The sequence below is a fragment of the Trachemys scripta genome, chromosome 14 (assembly GCF_013100865.1).
Source record: "Trachemys scripta elegans isolate TJP31775 chromosome 14, CAS_Tse_1.0, whole genome shotgun sequence".
NCBI lineage: Eukaryota > Metazoa > Chordata > Testudines > Emydidae > Trachemys > Trachemys scripta.
The window spans coordinates 26,810,256-26,831,420 of NC_048311.1; the positions used below are offsets into that span (position 1 = coordinate 26,810,256).

General features: G+C 39.5%; 1 protein-coding gene across 4 annotated transcripts in view; it reads right to left on the reverse strand.

Annotated features, from left to right (window-relative positions):
* The window catches only part of TEX2 (testis expressed 2), a 122,550-nt gene that overhangs the window by 90,835 nt on the left and 10,550 nt on the right, over positions 1 to 21,165 (reverse strand). The window contains exon 2 of one of the 4 annotated variants that reach the window (XM_034789365.1): positions 20,501 to 20,681. The exons of the other annotated variants lie outside the window; for them this stretch is intronic. The gene's annotated coding sequence lies outside the window, so the exon portion shown is untranslated. The remainder of the gene's footprint in view (positions 1 to 20,500; positions 20,682 to 21,165) is intronic. 4 annotated transcript variants of the gene reach the window in all.

The following is a 21,165-nucleotide window of genomic DNA, read 5'->3' on the forward strand; positions in this document are numbered from 1 at the left end:
CAGTCAACATCGATTGTTGCTCTCTTACATCTACTAGTCATTATTTTTAAATGAACTACACAGACAGGGTCAATAATTACCACCTCATGACAAGTCCATGAAATCTTTGTATCAGACAAGGGATCCAGTTACCAGGGTACAGACAATGCTCTCACAGATCACTTTCCTACAGCATTTAAAAAAAGGATCAGGCTGTGTCTTAGGTTTGTGCTACCAGCTGCAGGGGTAAAAAAAAAAAAAAAAAAGTGAGCTTAAAACAATATTTTGAATAGTTGGGTGTTTATAAGGGACATAATACAAAGAACACAATACACATTCACATAGGGAATAGCTGCAGTGGTCTGAAAAGCAACTCGAAGTAGCATGTAAATGAACAGAAATATCAATTATCTGATATAAGAAGTCTAAAGTGCTCAACAAAAGCCAGCACTCAGAGGAGATCACAGTATGCACATTACCATAGCCAAAATTGTGCCCCCTCTTACCTCTGCATAAAGAATCCAACTACAATTCAAAGGGGCAGATAAGAACATAAGAATGGCCATACTGGGTAAACCCAAAGATCTATCTAGCCCAGTACCCTGTCTTCCAACAGTGGTCAATGCCAGGTGCCCCAGAGGGAATGACCAGAACAGGTAATTATCAAGTGATCCATCCCCTGTCGCCCATTCCCAGCTTCTGGCAAACAGAGGCTAAGGACATCATCCCTGCCCATCCCGGCTGATAGCCATTGATGGACCCATCTTCCATGAACTTATCTAGTTCTTTTTTGAACCCTGTTATACTCTTGGCCTTCACAACATCCTCTGGCAAGGAGTTCCACAGATTGACTGACTGCATTGTGTGAAAAAAAAAAAAATACTTCCTTTTGTTTGTTTTAAACCTGCTATTAATTTCATTTGGTTCTTGTATTATGAGAAGGCAAAAATAACAATTTCTTATTTACTTTCTCCACACCAGTCATGATTTTATAGACCTCAATTATATTCCCCCTTAGTTGTTTCTTTTCCAAGCTAAAAAGTCCCAGTCTTACTAATCTCTCCTCATTCGTTCTATTCCCCTAATCATTTTTGTTCCCCTTTTTTGAACCTTTTCCAATTCCAATAGATCTTTTTTGACATGGGGAGACATCTGCACACAGTATTCAAGATATGGGCGTACCATGGATTTATATAGAGGCAATATGATATTTCTGTCTTATTATGTATCCCTTTCTTACTGATTCCCAACATCCTGTTAGCTTTTTTGACTGCGGCTACACATCGAGTGGATGTTTTCAGAGAACTATCCCCACGAAAAAGATCTTGACGTCATTGTGGTCTAAATTAGCAGTTACCACTCATCATTTATATGTATAGTTGGGATTATGTTTTCCAATGTGCATTACACTGAATTTCATCTGCCATTTTGTTGCCCAGATACCCAGTTTTGCGAGATCCTTTTGTAGTTCTTCGCAGTCTTCCTGGGACTTAACTGTCTTGAGCAGATCTTCAGCTGATGTAAACTGTCATAACTCTACTGAAGTCAATGAAGCCATGACAATTTACACAATTTACACCAGCTGAAGATCTGCCCAAGAATCTTTCTTTTTAAAGACCACACACTTCAGGAAGAGGAGTATTACCTCGGCAGATTTTGATTTTTAAAAAGTGTTCTCCTGGAAAGTAATAAGTAATTCAACATCCTTCCTAATGTTTCTCTCTCTTTTAGCTGAACCTTAAGAATATATACATCAAGGAAAGATAACTTAACCTTAAAAATTAATTTATTTATATATATTCCTCTTTCTTAAAATACCAAACCTGAGTTCAGGGCACTGTTTCTCTTCTGGAAAGAGACTTCAATTACTACAGGCGAATAGAACCCTGAACTCTGATCCTGGCAGGTAATGCCCTTCACTCCCACTAGAAAGGTGCAGACATAAAAGTATGTGATTTTGCCCAGAGATGGAAAACAAAAAACAAAACAAAAACAAAACACAAAAACAGGTAAGAGCATCTATAAAAAAAAAAAAAGTTCTTAAAAATACCACCTGTAAAATCGGTAAAAATATTCACCACCTTGAGAGGATAGTTTGTTGAGCTTCATTAAAGCAGGATTATGTTTCTGTAAAAATGAACAGCATGAGTATTAAGTAATGAATGTTTGTAAAGCTCTTTGATTGTTCAGAAAATTCTGAGATTCATGGATGAAAGGTTCTACAGAAAGTGCAAAGCATTACTCTACTTTAATGAAAGCTGTTTCAAACTATCACCCAAGAGACAAGCAAGATAGGTTGTCCAATAAAGAACAGCTTTTAAACAAAAGGTCAAACAAAATTGCAATCTAAAATATGGGGACATTTTAAAAGAGAGTCGCCCCTAGTGAGCTTTAGTGCAGGTAACACTGTACTAGAGGCCTTTATAAGTATTTCTAAATTCATACGAAGAACTTCATTTAGTGTTAGCTAAATTTGCTTTATTCTACTTCAATCACATGTTCCTCAAACACTGTTTTTCTTAGCTTTCCAGCATTGGGTGAACACGTTATTAAAGTAGAACAAAGCAAATTTAGCTAACACTAAATGAAGTTCTTTGTGTAAATTCCCTTAAGTTTTAAAGAAATTGTAAATCAGAGATGAAAAATAAAACGTAAACATAGTACCTTACAAAGAATGACAACAATATAGCAACTAGAGCTGGGCATAGAAAGGTAATCCCATTTCACAGAGGATTATGATATTTCAGAATTTAATTTTGTTCAACTTTAGAATGGAAATCGGAAGTCCTGAAGTTCTCTGTGAAAGGGAATGGAGCTCTGGCTCCAGGACAGTTTGCCAACAATATAGCAACTAGATCTGGGCCACCCCAGATCTGGGGCCCTTCAAAGCCATGGGCTGCCAAGGAGCTGTGAACCTGGGAACCAACTATTCAAATGTAGACCACACTGAAAAAGTTTGAGATCCCCTGCAGTAATGGATTGACAATACATTTTGAGGGAGAGGTATTGTCTATCTAGTGGATTGACCACAGGAATGGCAGACAGGAACTTCTGAGTTCCTGTCCTGGCTCTGATCCCAACTTCCTGAGGATTTACATAGGATAAGACAGTATTTTTACAAAAGGTAGCATAGAGAGGGCAAGTCGTATTTTAAACACATTAACTGGTTGAAGTGAGCATTATGCTCCCCATAGTGTGGACCTTGACCAGCTAACGTTTCTCTCATACACACTTTTATGCTAGTCCAGGCAGGCCCTTACAGGGCTTGAGCAAGTCACTTAGCTTGCCTTACTTCCCTAAAATGGGGATGATATTAATGAACCTACCTCACAGGGGCATATGTGGGATTCGTTAGTGCTTGAAAAGTGTTCTGCAGACGGAGAGAGCTACCAGTATTAGATATTTACTCTAGTACAAAAACAAAATATGAAGAGATTAAACACAAAATGTAGGTATAAACTAAAGTGAAATCTTCTTAGTGATGCAGGATGGGGTAAGTACCGTGGTGCGCGGAACTTTATTGTACAGGAGAACGAGTTGTAAAGAGCAAACAATCAGCTCCTCTTTAATCTGATGAAAGATTATTTCAAACTTCAGTGGATTAGTCTATGGTTGACAGGGCTGCCTGCATCAGTGATTAAATTAAAGGATGTTGTAAAAGCTTTTTATTTGTTGGTGAAGTGTCCAATAGAAAAACCAAGAAAGGATAGAATGTCCATTTTGGATTTAAAATTTTAAAAAGCAAAGCCTAACAGTCTCCAAACTGTATTATAACCAGCTTTATTTTATTCAGTTCTGATTCTTGGTCACCAAGGTGAAGCTACCTCTAGGTGAGAATACACAAGTATTTCCCCCTCCCTCCCAAGAGATTTACATAATAGAGCAAAACTCTTAAATTTCAGTTTCACTTTTTAAAAAAAACATACTTACAGATTATACTGAAACAGACTAATCAGTCTAATGCCACCTGCACTTGCTCATAAACCTTTTATTTTATACAAAAATTGTTTTTCTTCCAAAAAGCATGTGCTACTATCCACCTCAAATCTTTTCTTATATTTGCCATATAAAAATATACAATATACAGAGATCAAATTCTGCCCCTATATACTAATCAGCCAACCCCATTAACAATAATGGTTTGCCCACTGAGTAAGCCAGAGCAAAATATAACTCAAGATGTATAACTTCCACAAATTGAAAACTACTAAAAAAACTAGGAAAGAGGTCTCCACATACAGGAATAAAAAGAATAGTGTAACGGACATGATTTAAAAGAAAGGGAGTTAACAGCAACAAGAAACTACTAATAAAAATGAGCAGCACTGGATTAGTCACTAACTTTTTACTCTAGGGGACCCAGAGTTCAAATATGAAAGGTCACTGAAAAAAAAGCCATGGAACTACAGCTTTGCAAGCCATAACTCAGATTACACCAAACATGGTCTTTGCTCAACAGTTATTCTTAACCACACAAGTGCCCTCACGTGCCTCCTAAGGAGATTTGCCTCCTTGTCTGTTGTTATTCTTCTTCAGAAGAAGAACTATTAACTTACATTTTTTCATATTTTACATTTTAAATCAGAATTCTGATTTAATGCCATTCAGAGGATTATCAAACTGCAGGATTAGTATTTTAAGGCTCTTTTATATCTGATGACAAGACATATTCCATTCATTTTTTTCAGTTAAACATTTCCAAAAAGGTTGTTCTAAGGGTTTATTTATTTTTGTGAACTAAAAACCACATTTACAGAACCATCTACAAATCTGTGTGATTAACAATCAGAGAACAGAATTGCACAGGATGCACCCTCCTAGGCAGCGAGGTAGTAATCTAAAAAGAGTTGCTGCTCAATCATTAGAGAAAGACAGTACCAGCCCAGTAGCTTCTTTGTAGGTTAGTGCAATTTGGAATTCACATATTTTACACTATAAACCTATTTTAAGAAATCACAGAGGTAAAGGAGAATGGGGGTGGGAGGAAGAGGCAGGGAGAATCTCTTTGCTCTCAATCTCTAATGAACCAAGGTAAGTGATGGTCAGCTATAACCCATGAGTCATAGACACACACAGTGCACCAAATGCCGCTTGTCTGCCCCTCACAAGCACTACCACTGATTAACTATGGCCCACATGCTGTCATCCTCAGTCAAGCAAACTCCCCTTAATTTCAATCAGAGTATCTGCCATCCTCCTTGTAGAAATGCGTCCCTCGATTTGTAATTATTTGTCATAGGTGGGTTAAACTTTCATTCACAGTTTGACTGAAAGAAAAGCCAAGGTTGTATTAAATGGGCTATCATCATCCTGGTTCCTACAGTTTTTGTGGGTTTAGCTACACAATACCATGCAGTTCTAACAATCCCACTCCAAACATGAAGGCCCTGAAAACAGACAAGCAGTAGCTACTGCATCAGTTAACATGGGTCATTGCTGCCAAAGGGTTTATGAATCACAAAAGGTTATTCCTGCCTCACCTGGGGGTGGGGGTGGGGAGGGAGAAAAAACTAAACTGGTCTTCAATAAATGCAAGCCATACATCTCAAGATAGGACAGAGAAAACATAAGCAAACCTGGAGGTCATGTCTTCCTGAGCAAGCGTTCTCAAATTTGTTCCTAGCGCTGACAGTAATTTAACAAGAAATTGTCTAGTGAATACCTTTTCTCCCATTCATTATTGGATGAGCCATGTCTCCTCTCATTCATATCCTTGTGGCAGCTACTGCAATGGCTTACATGAAAAAGTAATTATAGAAAAGTATTTAATGGATTCTTAGCCTTTTAATGTGATTTGGCAGCTGGAAATGAGAAAAGTCAGCACCATATGACCAGCCAGCTCTCCATGGTCCATGGCCCACAATTTGGGAACCAATGGTCTAGTGGGCCAGGATTTCCCAAGTTCTGGCCCTGTCACCTGATCTACACTACAAAGTTGGTCAACCTAAGTCGATGACTTGCGTCAACCTAGTTGTGCATGTGGGCTAAGGGGCCACCTGCCTTTCTGCTACTTGATTCTTCCCTCGCCATGTAGGGGACAAGAACATTTCCATCCAGGGAATTTCTTTTGAACTATTGTGCTGGAGAGATGGACTTTGCCTTCCCTTCTCATTCTCACGCCCCCCACCCCACTTCAGCACATGAGGCTCAGAGCTGGTCTATACTTACAGCGCTGCAGCTGCACCACTGCAGCATTTAATGAAGATGCTGCTTATGCCAACAGGAGGGCTTCTCCTGTCAGCGTAGTACTTCATCTCCCCGATAGGTGACAGCTATGTCAACGGGAGAAGCCTTCCTGTCAACATAGCGCTATCTACGCCAGGGGTTAGGCTGGTATAACAATGTCACTCAGGGGTGCAGAAAATCCATGACGCAGTTATACTGATGTAAGTTGGTAGCGTAGACCAGAGTTCTGCTGCCCAAAACAACAGAGGTGCCAAGATCAGCACAGATCTCAGGGAGAATCACAGGTGAAAGAAGCATCTGAACAGACACACAATAACCTTCGCTCTCCCTTCCCACAAAGCCAAGCAAAAAGCCACCAATCTAATAACCCTAAAGCAAGGTAGGGCAAAGGATCTTGCAATATAACCAGAGAGGATAAAGCTTTCCATAGCGATCATCTCACCTGTATAGAAAATTAACAACTTAATCTTTAAATCCTTTTAACTCTATGCTAGCCCACAAATAAAGACCTGATTTCTTTTTCCCCCACTGGTGTGTGAAGAGGCACAGAGGAACCAACGGGTAGGAAAACACAATTTAGACTATCATGTTCCAGTTAGTGTGCCAAAGAGGGCACAAATTCTGATCTGATGCCCCTAATAACTATATCAATATCTATGGGGTTACATTGAGAGATGAGTGGGGAGCCAGCACACACTTTGGCTCTACTTTAAAGCAGCAAATTGTTAGATCATCTAAAAATAGCATTCAAACTGGGACTTTGACAACAAATTAAGGATGACCAGCCAGGAAAGAACACCAACAAAAACTCCAATAAAAAAATCAATACATATTTACGGCCTAGGTAAATTAACAAGATATAAGAAAGTGTATGATCATGCAGATGTATCCCTCCAGCTGTGCTAGAAAGTCTGAGGCTATGGCTACACTGAGGCTTTTAGCAACACGGCTGTGCCGCTACAGCCATGATGCTAAATGGCACACAGCGTAGCTGCTGTTTGTCAGAGAGCTCTCCTGCTGACAAAAATCTTCCAACCCACACAAGCAGCAGCGGCTTTGTCGGCAGGACAGCGCTCCTGCTGACAAAGCGCTGTTCACACCAGCGCTTTTGGTTGGTAAAACTTTTGTCGTTCAGGGGGGTGGTTTTTTTGTTTTGTTTTTAAACACCCCTGAATGACAAACGTTTTGCCGACTAAGTGCCAGTGTAGACAAACCCCAAGTTTCTTAATGTAGGGATAGCTCACCCAAGCGCATTCTTATGCGAAACTTGCAGTCACCCACGCAATAAGGACCAAAGAGGTCAATCAGTGGGCCTTCTTGTCTGAGGATTACTCACACAAGTAAGGGTTTGCAAGCACTGGCCTTTAAATATAACCCAGTAGCAAATTATTAGTATTCTACTCTTAAACAATATATCTATTTCCAAGTAATGTTCCTTTAGTTTTTAATTCAAAATATGGAACATACAGTTCTCAGCCTAGATTACTATAAACTCGTAAAAATATGTAAAACTCAAAACTACGGGTAACTAACCATTTTGAAACATTAAAAATGCTTAAACAGCACAATTAAAAACAGGATCTCTCTATGGGGCACTCCTTACTGTTGCTCATCACAACATATAGTTTTAAGACAGGAATTATACTAAAAAAAAAAAAAAAACAAAAAAAACCTGTTACAGACCTGATTAGGGACAGATACTAAAATAATTCCGAATATAATTTGTTGCTTAGGTCAGAAATCTGAAATTTTCTGGTCTATTGTCATATGTCTTTATTATACAAGTTTTCAGTGCTTTTGAACAGTGCTGGTTTTAAATGAGGATGTTGCTCCAAACAAGGAGGATAAAGCCAGCCCTGTGGAGGACCCAAATAAAGTATGACAGTTTAACAAGAAAATTAAATTTATGGTAAAAAAAATTCAAGAGTCTAAATCTCACTGAAAGCAAATCTGATCAGGGATCCTGTCTTATTTAGTGGGTTCTTAAATGCATATTTAATAGTACTTCACAAACAATGTGAAACCAAGATATGAACTTGGGATTTAGACAACATTCCAGACATCAAACTGATTTAGCTGTACTTATGATTCCTAATCTTTTGTATTGGTAGTATTAGAATTGTTAATTGGTCCTGGTTGCAGGTCAGGGCTAACATTCAGCTGCTACCTGAAGTTAGTAAAAATCCTCAACTATAAAACCTAACAGTTACTAGTCTAAATTAAATGCTAATAAAATCAGCAGCATAATTTGACCAGTCCTATTCAGTTTTTAGGTGTCATCGGGGAAGTTAATAAACAAACCTAGATTGGTAGGTAGGTCTATGGTATCCATCACTATAATATGAGTGCTGTGGTTCACACCTTAGTATAAACTAAGCCAGGGGAGAGAACAAGATGCTGAAGAGGAAGCTCAGGGGAACTGGTAGATATTGAACCAGTCTTCAGCACTTACAGTACTTTGCCTGAAGATTAAAGTTCTCTATTGTCAAACACTCTCCACTATCAGCAAATGTGGTGGGATGTTGAAATTAAGAAACAATGCCTATTCATGAAAAACTGCTGCCTTGCCTATCACCCAGAAAATGACATTTCTTCTTTAGGAACCAAGAAAACACATGACATTTAACACCTCCCCACCCCAGTATCCTAAGTAAGGTGGCAGGAAGTGGTAGCAAACTGTCAGACACAAAGAAAAAGTAGCCACTATGATCAATATGCCTTGTACTGTAATGTTTGCTAGTTTTAGCATCCCTCCATTGGGCCCCAAGTAATGTGACTAATGTTAAATTCCTTTCATTTACTGAGAATGTTTTTATTTGTATCTTAGTATTAAGTTTATTTTGTTTCAATAATCTGCCCAGATTCCATAGTTATTTGTTTTATTAATTCTGAGATAGGAATCTTTTATATGCTCAAATCAAAATAAAACATTAGGACTGTAATACTTTTGGGAGAGAATCTTGTATATAAGAGTGGTGCAAGCACTTTGTGGACCAAAGAGATTGTGGGCTCCACTCTTAAGAGACACCCCTAAGAAACCAAAGAGCACAGGGCTGAAGCAACTGTAACAATTGGAGTCATTACAAAGGCAGTACATTTTTTACACAGTGCATAATTAGCCCATGGAACTCCTTGTCACTAGACAGCATTGAGGCCAAGAGCTCAGTAGGATTCAGAGAAGGACTGGACGCATATAGATAAACACATCCATATTTACTGTAGATAGCAATTTAAAAAAAATGCAAATAAAAACAAAATGTTTCAGTGTATAAACCCAACTGCTAGCCAACAGGAATTAGCAAGAAACTTTCCTGTGGGCAGATTATTCCACTATAGGGTTTCATGCACCTTCCTCTAAAGGCAGATGCTGGCCACTGTCAAAGACAGGATACTAGACAAGATGGACCAATACTCAGAACTGGTATGAATTTCTATGTTCCGTTTGTGTACGTCAACTTCATGTTTTAAGCAAGGCGTGGAGTAATAGCCTTAGGACAGTGTGTTATATTAGGAGATATTACAGTTCAGTAATAGGCTAGGGCACTTGCATAATAACTCCTAATTCCAAAAACATTTTTGTATACTGCATGTTTATTGAAAAGGCAACATGGTGAGGCTGATTATAGAGTATCTACCAGGTGCTGAGCAGGCTGAAATCAGCTGGAACTGAGGGTGCAGCACAAGATTTGAATACAATCAACACAGTAAACCACAGCAGCTAGCTCTGTGCATTTGAAGGATTGAACAAATGCAGCTTTGCTATCCACTTGGAATAAATCGGTTCAAATTATGAAAGACTAGCAGGCACCATATTGCTCATGACCCGACTGGCAGAAATCCCCATAGTCAAGATGACAATTATTGTTGGACTGATAAAAATCACCCTCCCACTGTTGCCCTTTCTCAATGGCCAGAACACTGGTGACATCCCATGCGGAGTTTCACATCATATGTAATTACAGCGGCTCCAAGAAGAAAATTGCAATGGTAAGGAGAGGGGAAGCTATGTTTTCTTTCCTGCAACTGTTGCTCTCTTTTCTCAGCTACATGATCCATCTCAGCATGGGTCTTCTCCATTACAAAGCAGGGTCAGGAAGTTAAAGGGAAAATTAAAATCAAAGCTCATTGAAGGGTTTAAATAAATTAGATACTTACTGGAATTTTCAGCACTCACCAAAAGTACTCTTGCCCCTCAGGTGAAGAGGTGGCTTCCAATGGGCAATAATGCTTGGAGTCACATAGCCAACCATTTTATGCACCCATTACCTCCTCCCTCAACTCAGAGGGCAATTGTTTTCCACTGTATGTCCTGGCTCCAGTCAAATACATATAAGGTACAAACATATAGTGAAACAGATCTAGATCCCCTTATTTTACTAGAAAATGGACCTAAGTCAGCATAGAGAGCTACTATCCAATCCTCCCAAATCAAATCATTCCTCTAGGCTGCTACATTAAGAAGATGCTCATATTCTGAATTCTGACTGGCTACATATGGAGCTGTAAAACGTGTAGGCAGATTTCATTTTGAAAATGTTCATCAACCTAATGGTCTCCATGACCCTACAGAGGACAACTATACAATTGAAAATAAAAGATTGTAGGTGGGAATATGTATCCTACTTCCCTGTTTGTCTGCAGCAGTCACAGTGCTAATAATGTATTAAAATCACTGTTCTACTATCTAAGATCAGCTACCATGTATGCAAGTTTCCTGTTTCCCCTTCATGGCCAATATTTTATAACTAGTCTAACTTGAGACTGAACCTGCAAAGCCTTACTTGCACCAACAGTCCTTACTCATATGATTAGCCACATTGACTCATTGACAGCCAATTACCTTGGGTCCAATCCTGAGAAGTACTGAGCCTTCAACTCTCATTCAAGTTAGTGGCACATTTGGCACTCAGGACTATGTAAGATCACGCCTCTCGTACATCTGCCTGTAAAGTGCCATGAAGATCTACAGTGCAGGAAAAATAATCAGTATTACAAGAAACTGGGTCAAACCTAGGGCCTCAGCTACTTGATAGCTTTCATCCGATCTAATACATCCCACTGGTTTTCTTCCCCTACCCCCAGTAGAAATACTATGTAATTAAAAGCAGTGCTGAGAAAACATTAGTTATTTTATGTCTTGATTTGCCTGGCAATAAGTTAAAGAACAGCAAAAGCCACCAGATGGACTCCAAAGGGCAATATAAAATAATTGTCTTAGATCTACATCCTGCCTTGTTCAATTACCCTATGTATATTATGCAGGTCATTCAGACTTTGATACATATTGCCATGTATGCAATCTACCATAAAATGTTCTAATGTAGAGCTCATAAAAATTACTCTAGTTGGTAGATGTGCTGTTAAAGCTATCTACTCATACATCTCTATGTACCAGGGGTGTGGTTGTTTCTATAAGACTATTAATTGCTGAGCCAAACTGGGGAGGGGGGATGTGCACAGGTGGCAGCAACAGTTGCCTTGCAGCACCAGATAACACAGCAGCACTGACTGAAATCTGAGGATGTCATCCATTATTGTCAGGTCTCTTCAACAAAGTCCCATTTCCAACAAAACAAGAAGGGAAGTGAATAACTCCCCCTCCTCCTCTCCCCCCCCCCTTTTTTTTTTTTTTAGGGGGAAGGGAGACTGCTCATGGAACACAGTAACTTTCACCTCATATCCGTCCATCACAAGTCAATAGTGACTAAAAGTGTAGTGTAGGCGATGGAACAGCCGTCCTAAATATAATAACTACGTTTCCATACAGTTCTTAGTAGATAGTGTCCATGTCACAAGAGTGACCACAACTGACATCAGTCCTTCATCGCAGCCTCAACAGCATGAGATGTGAATGGACCATGCAGACTGAACTACCTACTCATTGCTAAAAGTGGTCTTGCTAGGTCACCAATAGGCATTTTGCCTAGAAGGTGTGGAAAGAAAGGTTGCAGTGCCACTACCCGTGTTGATCCACAGAATGGGTACCAGAGAACTTGAAAGGGCTGTCAAATCACACACAGTATATTCACTAATTATAATCACTATGGAATCTAGTCACAAGAAGAAGTAAAAAAGAAGTACCAGGGAGAGAATAAAAGCTAAGGTCACTGGCCAGAAGTAAAGTAAAGTAGCATTCAAGATACAGGGGTTTACTCACTGTTAACATTCCTACAGTTAAGCGTCTGTTGGCATTTCCATTACAAGCCCAGATCCGGTTCCAAAGTTGTATAACTTAGCCATTTAAAAAAAAAAAAAAAAAGTCTGCCCCAGGCTGAAAGTTGGCATACAATGTCTCAGAGGAGCACAGATTTTTAGGGGTTGTTGTTTTGTTTCTTAAGTATTAATTTAGCTCTGCACATTTTAAAGGCATAGAATGGCAGAAATAACAGAAGTTCTTACAGTTAAATACTGTTTCTGCTCTTATAAATGTGGCATTTTAAAAAATAGTACAGGGGTCGGCAACGTTCAGCAAGCGGTTCGCCAGGGTAAGCACCCTGGCGGGCCGGGCCAGTTTATTTACCTGCTGACACGGCAGGTTCAGCTGATCGCGGCCCCCACTGACCGCGGTTCGCCATCCCGGGCCAATGGGGGCGGCAGGAAGCCGCTTCCCGCGCATCCCTCACCCGCGCCGCTTCCCGCCGCCCCCATTGGCCCGGGAAAGTGAACCGCGGCCAGTGGGGGCCACGATCGGCCGAACCTGCCGCGTCAGCAGGTAAATAAACTGGCCCGGCCCGCTAGGGTGTTTACCCTGGTGAGCCGTGTGCCGAACGTTGCTGACCCCTGAAATAGTATTTTCAGGCAATTAATGTATATGGCCCCGATGCAAAGAATTGCTGTGCATGGTACGTTAGCGTGCTTATAAGATCCTATGAGTCACTAAGCGCTTTGCAGAACTAGGCCTATTGTCACCAAAAAGCAATGAGCAATAAATGACAATCACTTTGCACGCAGAGCTAGTCCTTTTCCTCTAAGTATCTTTCTTGTGATGCTTTGGAAATTATGCATATAATAGCTGCACTGTTTTCATATATATTCACAAAATATAGTATAATGGTACTGCAGGGATAGCTAGGGTATTTGTTCAGGATGTCTATTAAAGACACAATGAAACCTTTATTAATAAATATTTTATTCAATTCACAGCTACCGAAGGATTAATATTCAATCATAGGACTATTTCCCTTTCATCCCCATTTTTTTTAAATATTTCAATCCTAGCTATGAAGTCATAAAGTTAAAAAAAAAAAAAGAAAAGAAAAAAAAAAAAAAAAAGGACACCCAAAGAGCTATGGAAATTCAGTGCAAGAACTGCAAAGCTCTTTACAAAGATTAGCTTATCAGGTCTAACAACTCAGCTATGAAGACAGCAAGAGATATGTAAGGATCATTACATCCACCACTGAAATGCATTTACCCCTGAGGTGGAACACAAGCAACACTATGCAACAGAGTTGGGACAGAAAGTGAAGAACACCAGTCAATTGAAATTGCAGGGGGACATTAAGGAGGCAAAATGGAATTACCTGACCTGGAATGTGGCCAGGCCACTGTGGGCTAGAAGTGCTCCACTTAAAATAAAGTTCGTATGGTGGCAGTGGTGTGGGTTTTTTTGTTTTGTTTTTAAAAGGACTCAATTGTCTGGACTGTGGCTTTAGATCTCAGCCAGAGGATGAATTCTTCAATCTTTAAATCACAGAGATATGTGTTGGTGTTCAGAGGGGTTTCTAAAGAGTGGACAATCATATATATTATATACTGCAAATCCTAGGCAGAAAACGGTGAAAAAGGAGTAAACCCAAACCCAGCTTACAACTTTCATACTATCTGGTTTCAGTATTATATATGAAATATTCTTTTATCAAACTAGCACCATTCCAAGGATGTAAGTATATTTTCCCCCAAAGCATAATTATTTCATATGGCTGCCAAAACATGGACTTTTTAATTCCCCAACATTAATTCCCATTTCTGAATCATAACAGAACAAAAACTACATTATTGCATTACATTATTAATTTCACACCATGAATGATAGGCTACATTTATGAAAGTTATAGTACTTTGGATGCAAGGGGCTAGAAGTACAATTTCAAAGCACTTCACAAACATGAATCAGATCTCAACAATTCTGCCAAGACGGTGTGAAACATAATTTAAACTAAGGAAACTTGCCCCAACTCTGGAGACAGGCCTAAAATAGATCCCAGTTATCCTGATTCCTAGTCTTCTGCAGCCACATTTTAATGGGGTCACCAGGGCTCACTTAGACTTACTGGGGCCCAGGGACAAAGCCAAGCCTGAGGGCTTCAGTCCTGGGCAGCAGGGCTAAGGTTACAGGCCCCCTGCCTGGGGCTGAAGCCCTTGGGCTTTGGCCCCTCGACCTGGGGCAGTGGGGCTTTGGCTTTCCGTTCCCCCTCCCCCACCACAGGTGGCAGGACTTGGGCAGGCTCAGGCTTCAGTCCCCCTTCCTAGAGTCCTGTAATAATTTTTGTTATCAGAAGGAACAATTAATTTTGAAAACCTCTGATCTATACCACCCTTCTGGGCTTTAAGGGAAAAATGCCAATGTTTGTTATATTTTATTATCTGTCCTTCAGAGTCATCTCTTCTCATCTAAAACACTGACTCAGAGAGCAGTATATTGGCCTGTACTTTTTGCAGCAAAACAATATTTTAAAAGAATTAAGGTGCAATAGAGAGAAAGAATGGTCTTGCAGTTAACATATAGGGATGGGAGTTGGGAGATCCAGGAGGGGAAGAAATTGAGGCTTAAATTGCCCTCTTTTCCCAATCTCATTCTCCTACCTCCTCCAAGGTATTAATGATAAACTCAAACCAGACCTCTAGATCTGATCTGACTACCACCAGACTTGCAGCAAGTTTAGATTTCAACTCTGCAGGTTAGGGACCATCTCTGCAAACTACACACAAGACTGGCACTATTCATCCCTTCACAAGAAATTATTCAACCATCCAGCCCCATTTTGTTCCCAAATAATTTTCTGCTGTATTTCAGACTTTTCAGTATCTTCTGGTTGGGAGAAGACTGAATATGGTCCAGCAATAATCCATTTAAGACATTTTTCAAAACCAACCTCTGACTTTGGGTATCTCAAGTTTTGAGCACCCAACTTGGGACACTTGGACTTCATTTTCAGGGTGCTGACCACAAGCAACTCCAATTAAAGTAAATGGGAGTGCACATGCTAAGTAACTGTTAAAAGGAGGCTACAAAGCATCAGATTAGACATCCAATATAAGCAGACACTTCTGGAAAATTCAGGTGTTATCCTCTAACAGCCTCACTCTACAGCACCAAACTGAAGAGGAAGACGACACTCCTTAATTATTTTGCTAAACAATAAGACATGTAAATATGGTACTATGAAAATGATCTGATACAATCTGTCACACCATGCCAGGCATACTTCGATTTTGTCAGAAAATTTTTGCTGCATTAGAATGCTCAGAATTTATTGGAACTCAATGCTAACATAAAGTAGCTCTGTGTCAGAGACTGCAATATGGCTTTGGCTCTTCTGGGAGAACTTAAGCATAACCTCCAGTAATTACTTTCACCTGCCAGACAATACATTTTTTTGCCAGTTGGATTTTATTGTTAAATATTAAAGAAACCAAAACGTTTTTTGCATATGTACATTAGCATCTGTAACATACAGCATAGGAAAAAATGAGCATTATGAACTTATAATTAGCATTTAATATTGTGATGTTTATATTGAAAAGCAAAAAAAAAAAAAACCAAAATCTTTAATAAAAAAATATGTTTGCAGAGAAGGGAAAGTTTCTTCCGTCTCTTGGGTGACTGACAGCCCATCCTGACAATCACTCTCTTTCCCTCGCTCCTGGCTGTCCAAGAGCTTCATCTCATCACATACTTACAGTATGCAAGATGTTGCCCCATTTGCTTTCAACTCTATTCTAAGAACAAGGGATTTAGAAAAAGAGGCATATAAGGACATGGAAAGTTGCTAACTCCTGTTTTAATCAAATATATTGAGAGAGGGGAGGGTAAAAAAGCCTGTGGTTGTTTCTCTAGCAGCTTTGATTTAAGGATCACAAGCAGATAAAGTTAAGTCTCACAACATTCCATGTATTATTATTGCCATGAGCAAGCTAAGGCATAGAAAGATTAAGTAACTTGGGCTCCTCTGACCTTCAAATGTTCCCGTTCCTAATCTAACCACTATGCCACAGTCTTAAACTGGAATGGGATCTTAACCAATACAATCAAAAAGTTTCCTAACTTTATTGGTAAGAGCTTCGCTTTAAACCAGCATTGTTTTGGGTTGTCTGAATATCTAATTAATTATAGAGATAAACCTTCTGCTTTAAACCTATTGACTGTGCTAAGTTAACGGTAGAGGCTTCCACGAAAACAAGGGGATACGTTCAGGGGGACTTCAGCACTTTCCTGAATCAGGGTCTTTATTATATAAACACTTGAAAGTTTTCATGTTTACCTCTCTATCTGAAAACTGAAATAGCTAATTCTGTTCTACAGTCATGTGGTGGAAAGTTAATCCTATTGCTCTCAATAAGCAAGCTACTATAGTCAACAAACACAGCATCACTTAAATAAATTCGATATTTCTTTACTACCCAATAAAAACTAATATAATGTAGAAAGGAAGGAGGAAAACAGGTACAATACAGTGACCAAACAGGTAGCTTAACAAGTCTAAAATGCAGGTTTGTTTGAAGCAGATTGATGCTACAAAACCAGACTCAAATTCCAAGAGAATTAACTAATCATTTCATCCTACTGAGGTAGTTAGTACTAGGTGATTTATTAAATGTGGGATTTTTCTACTAAGGATTTAAAAACCAGTGTTTAAAGTATTCTTTGTCATTGCAGAGATTATTGCACTCTCCACTCCAGAGATGCCTACATCTCAATGGTGCCAGGTTTAGGTACATATAAATGCTACAGGATGAAAGGTGCTTATTAATGTAATTTCCTGTCTGCATACACACAAAATAATACAGAGAGTGTGTTAAACTGAAGTGATCAAATCAAGTGACTGTTTTCAGGGGGCATAAGTGAAAGTTTAAGCAAAAGAAACCACAGGTTTAAAATGCAGCTGAAAATTTTAAATCTGAAAAGGCCAGATAGATTAAGGCCATGATTAGTGCCATATAAATATCAAAGGAGATAAATTTACAGTTGTCATTTCTCCGTCAGAACATTGTCATTTTGCATTCTATATCCAATTGGTGGCAACACGAATAAGATCAGCTGAACATACAGAGTTGCAAATCTGGGATCGCCAAACACTACTAAGAGTTATACTAAATCAAGGTTTAGACTTTCATAGGAAGAATCTCTCACTACCTACAGGGGTAGAGCCAACCCTGCCCTCTTACTTCCTTCATCTGCCCTCTGAATTACAAAGCCTAACACTCCTGACCTGCAGTATATTCAGCTTCTTCCTAACATTTTCCATAAAATCCTTCTGCATTTCCATCCTTTAGTCTTGTCTTTCCTGCTGAATATGCAAAGTAGAAATCATTCCCTCCTAGAACAGTGTATACATACAAGGGGATCACTGAACTAAGTTATTTTTACTGTACCCCTCTATTCCTACATTATTCTATTCACCTCTCTCATCAATATACTGTCCTGCCTGAAGCACCACGTGATGCTCTACAGCTTTTAAGAAGAAAAATATTTTGGATCATACCATCTTCTGCTCAAGGATATCAGAGTGCTTGAGAGGCATCCATTAATTAAGCTGGCAAACAACCATCATTATTTCATCTGTGGGAAAATGGAGGTGCTGAGATTTGAGTGACTTGCAAACTCATTGGCAGCAGGGCCAAAAGCAGAACCCACATCTCCTGACTCCCAGTCTTTTAACCACTAAACTATGCCTCAATAATAAAGTAATTTTGCATGCAGAGCTAGTCCTTTTCCTCCCCAGGCCTGCTCCTCCAACTACTTCATCATATTTAAAATTCCACTAGGTCTCAGTTCCATTTTTACCTAGCTGTATCATATTAAGAACTATAACAGAATGAAGTTTGGTCCTTCAACCTCTGTAGGATATGTCTGCACTCTAAATCTAACACACACCACTTCAAACACATGGGGGCAGAGACTATCTTCTTCTATGCTTGCTCATCACAGCTCACAACTGGCCCTCAGTAAGTCTCACACAGCTCAAAGTTGTTGGCTTTCTGGGCATGCGGCAAGACTTTACCTCTTTTCCCAGATTTCACCTAAGGGGTTGAATGAGTGGAGAGGTGAGAGCTGGAGTCCAGATGGATTGACAGTCACAGTTATTGATTATCAGGAGGGTTTTAGCATATAATGTTTATAAATCTAGAGCAGGGACAAGGGAACACAATTACACTTTTCCCTGATCATTGCCTTTTTCAGTAGACTAATATGTTGCTACATATTTCTCCTGATGTTATGTTCTCTTCACTGTCTACCTCCCTTTATTTGTTCCATATTGCTCTCTTCAAATTTTAGTAAAGCCCCTAACCCACCTTACTGCCATGTAACATATCAAATATTTCTGTCCATAACTGTATAAATTGCCTGTCTCACTTCATACTCATTAAATCTTTTTATCTACATCATCCCACAGCTATCTAAACAGTTGTGTAGAGAAAACTAAATATTCTCTAGTAGCATTTGAAACTCAAACACTGATATGATAAAAATCTGAATATGAAACTAACTATAAAAGTGACTTCTTTAGCCAAAAGAAATAAAATAAATAAAGATCATTAATGTGTATTTTTAAAATTCTTTCATGTTTAATATTCTAAGGTACTTGTATTATGTCGTAAAAGTTTGTTTTTACCTATTGTAGTTAACAGTGTTCATTAAATATTCCCCCATATTCTCTATATATGTTAAAGAATATGTTTACTTTGCACCCGAAATGTCAAATTTAATTATACGATTCGGATGAGAATAGTTCTTGGCCCATGACAAGAGCCAAGTAATAATACTACTATGATTTTTTTAACTTGACAGAAAGAGGCAGATTTAAGCCACCAATCAGAACGATTCAGACCACTACCTCCATAGAAGCCAATTGAGGGGTCACCCAAATGGATCAGCTTGCAGAATAAGGTCTTAAGTCAATCAAAACATGTAACCCCCCTCATATACTATGGTATATCACAACAAACACTTAAAGGCCGACTTCTTTATTCCACAAAACCTTAACTTTACTTTCTTCTGCTGAAATTAAAATGTTTATACTTCTCAAATACTCTATTTTTAAGAGCGATCAAGTACTCACTCTAAAAATAATCTGAAGTTACACAAATATTTTCACTTTTTAAAGTACATAACATTTTTCTAAATTCCAGTTAATGTTATAACTTATTGTATAAAACAAACCAGTGACATTGTGTGGCTGTTTTGGTTTTTTAAGCCATACAAACAAGATCGTGAAATTGGCATGTATGGAGACAAACAAGTATGACAAAGCAAACAGGAAGATAGGTTTTATGGATTGGGATTTTCAAAGGTGATTAAGAGAGCTAAGCACTCAATTCCAACTGAATTTCAATGGGAGCTGGGCACCAAGCTACCGCAAGCCTTTCTGAATCCAAGCCACGGTTCAGAACACATTTGTGGATCAGGTATACGCTAGCAAGAAGTTTACACCAAACGTTTAAAGGGAACTTTGTTATTTATTTTTATATATATATATAAAGTTGCAAAACCCAATTTTAGTGCCAACTAGAATAATTTCCTGGGATTTAAACACTGAATGTCAATGGAGGAACACTAACATAGCGGTTCTGAGAATTAATTGCAGGAGAACCAGAAGGCGCAATGGACAAAGCCCACTTTTACTGAACAGAGTAAAGCACTAAAGCAAAAAAAAAAACCAAACAAACAAAAAAAACCATCAATACTGAAGAGTAAATTAATTTTTTTCCAAAGTTTCAACAATTATTATTTGAAGGTTATTAACAGTAGAGGCCAGGAAACTTGTTTTTAAGATAGGATAGTTTTTAAGATTTAAACAGTTTTCCTGTCAGGTTACATATCCACTGAATACTAATATCAGACTAGATTCCAATTTCAGTTACATTGGTGTGTAAAACAGGAATAACTCCACTGACTTCTGAATCTGAACTGATCAGAATCCAACCTAATCGAAAAAAATGGCAATCCTGATATATCTGACCACAACCACGCATTGCTCACCGGAAGGCAACCATCCAACCCCTCTTACTATTAAGTGGAAAATAAAACAAAAACGTGATAAAGCACCGTTCGCCAAGTCTGCTTTCAGCTGTGGCATACAGGCATGCAGCGTACGTGACATTAAGTACAGACCAACGTAATCTATATCGGGATGAAAACTGGCTGTTCTTCAAGTACTCTCTCCTGTTGCGGCTGGGGCTGTTCCCTGCATCGCAGGCTGGCTACCTGTGAGCTTCAGCTACTACAAGCTACAGAGACAGACATGAGACAGCCTTCCTCCCAACTCCGCTGCTGCAATCAATATGCGTGTCTCCTACAGGAACAAGGGGACAGATAACCTAGCGATGGATTAGGCTGCCTCATGGCAAAAGGGGGATTTTGACGGGAAGGTCACTCCTCCAACTGCCACCCCCCTCAACCACGTTAAAGTTCCCTTGACAGTCAGATCTCTAGACACCCAGCCCAGACCCTTACAACAATCCTGACAGTGACCCCCCCACCCTACTAAAAATCCTTCCACCCAGAGTCCCCTACACCCTAGGGAAACCCAGAGCCCCAATACAAGCTCTGTTACCCAGACTCCCCCATCCTCTCCCCAAATAAACACCCTGGCGCCGAGCCCCCTGCTACCCCAGTCATCATCCTGTCACCCCACCACTGCCCAGAGCCCCGACACCCCAGTCATAGGGGGGGGCTCTGTCACCCTGTCACCCCACCACTGCCCAGAGCCCTGACACCCCAGTCATCGGGGGGGGGGCTCTGCCACCCTGTCACCCCACCGCTGCCAGATCCCCGAC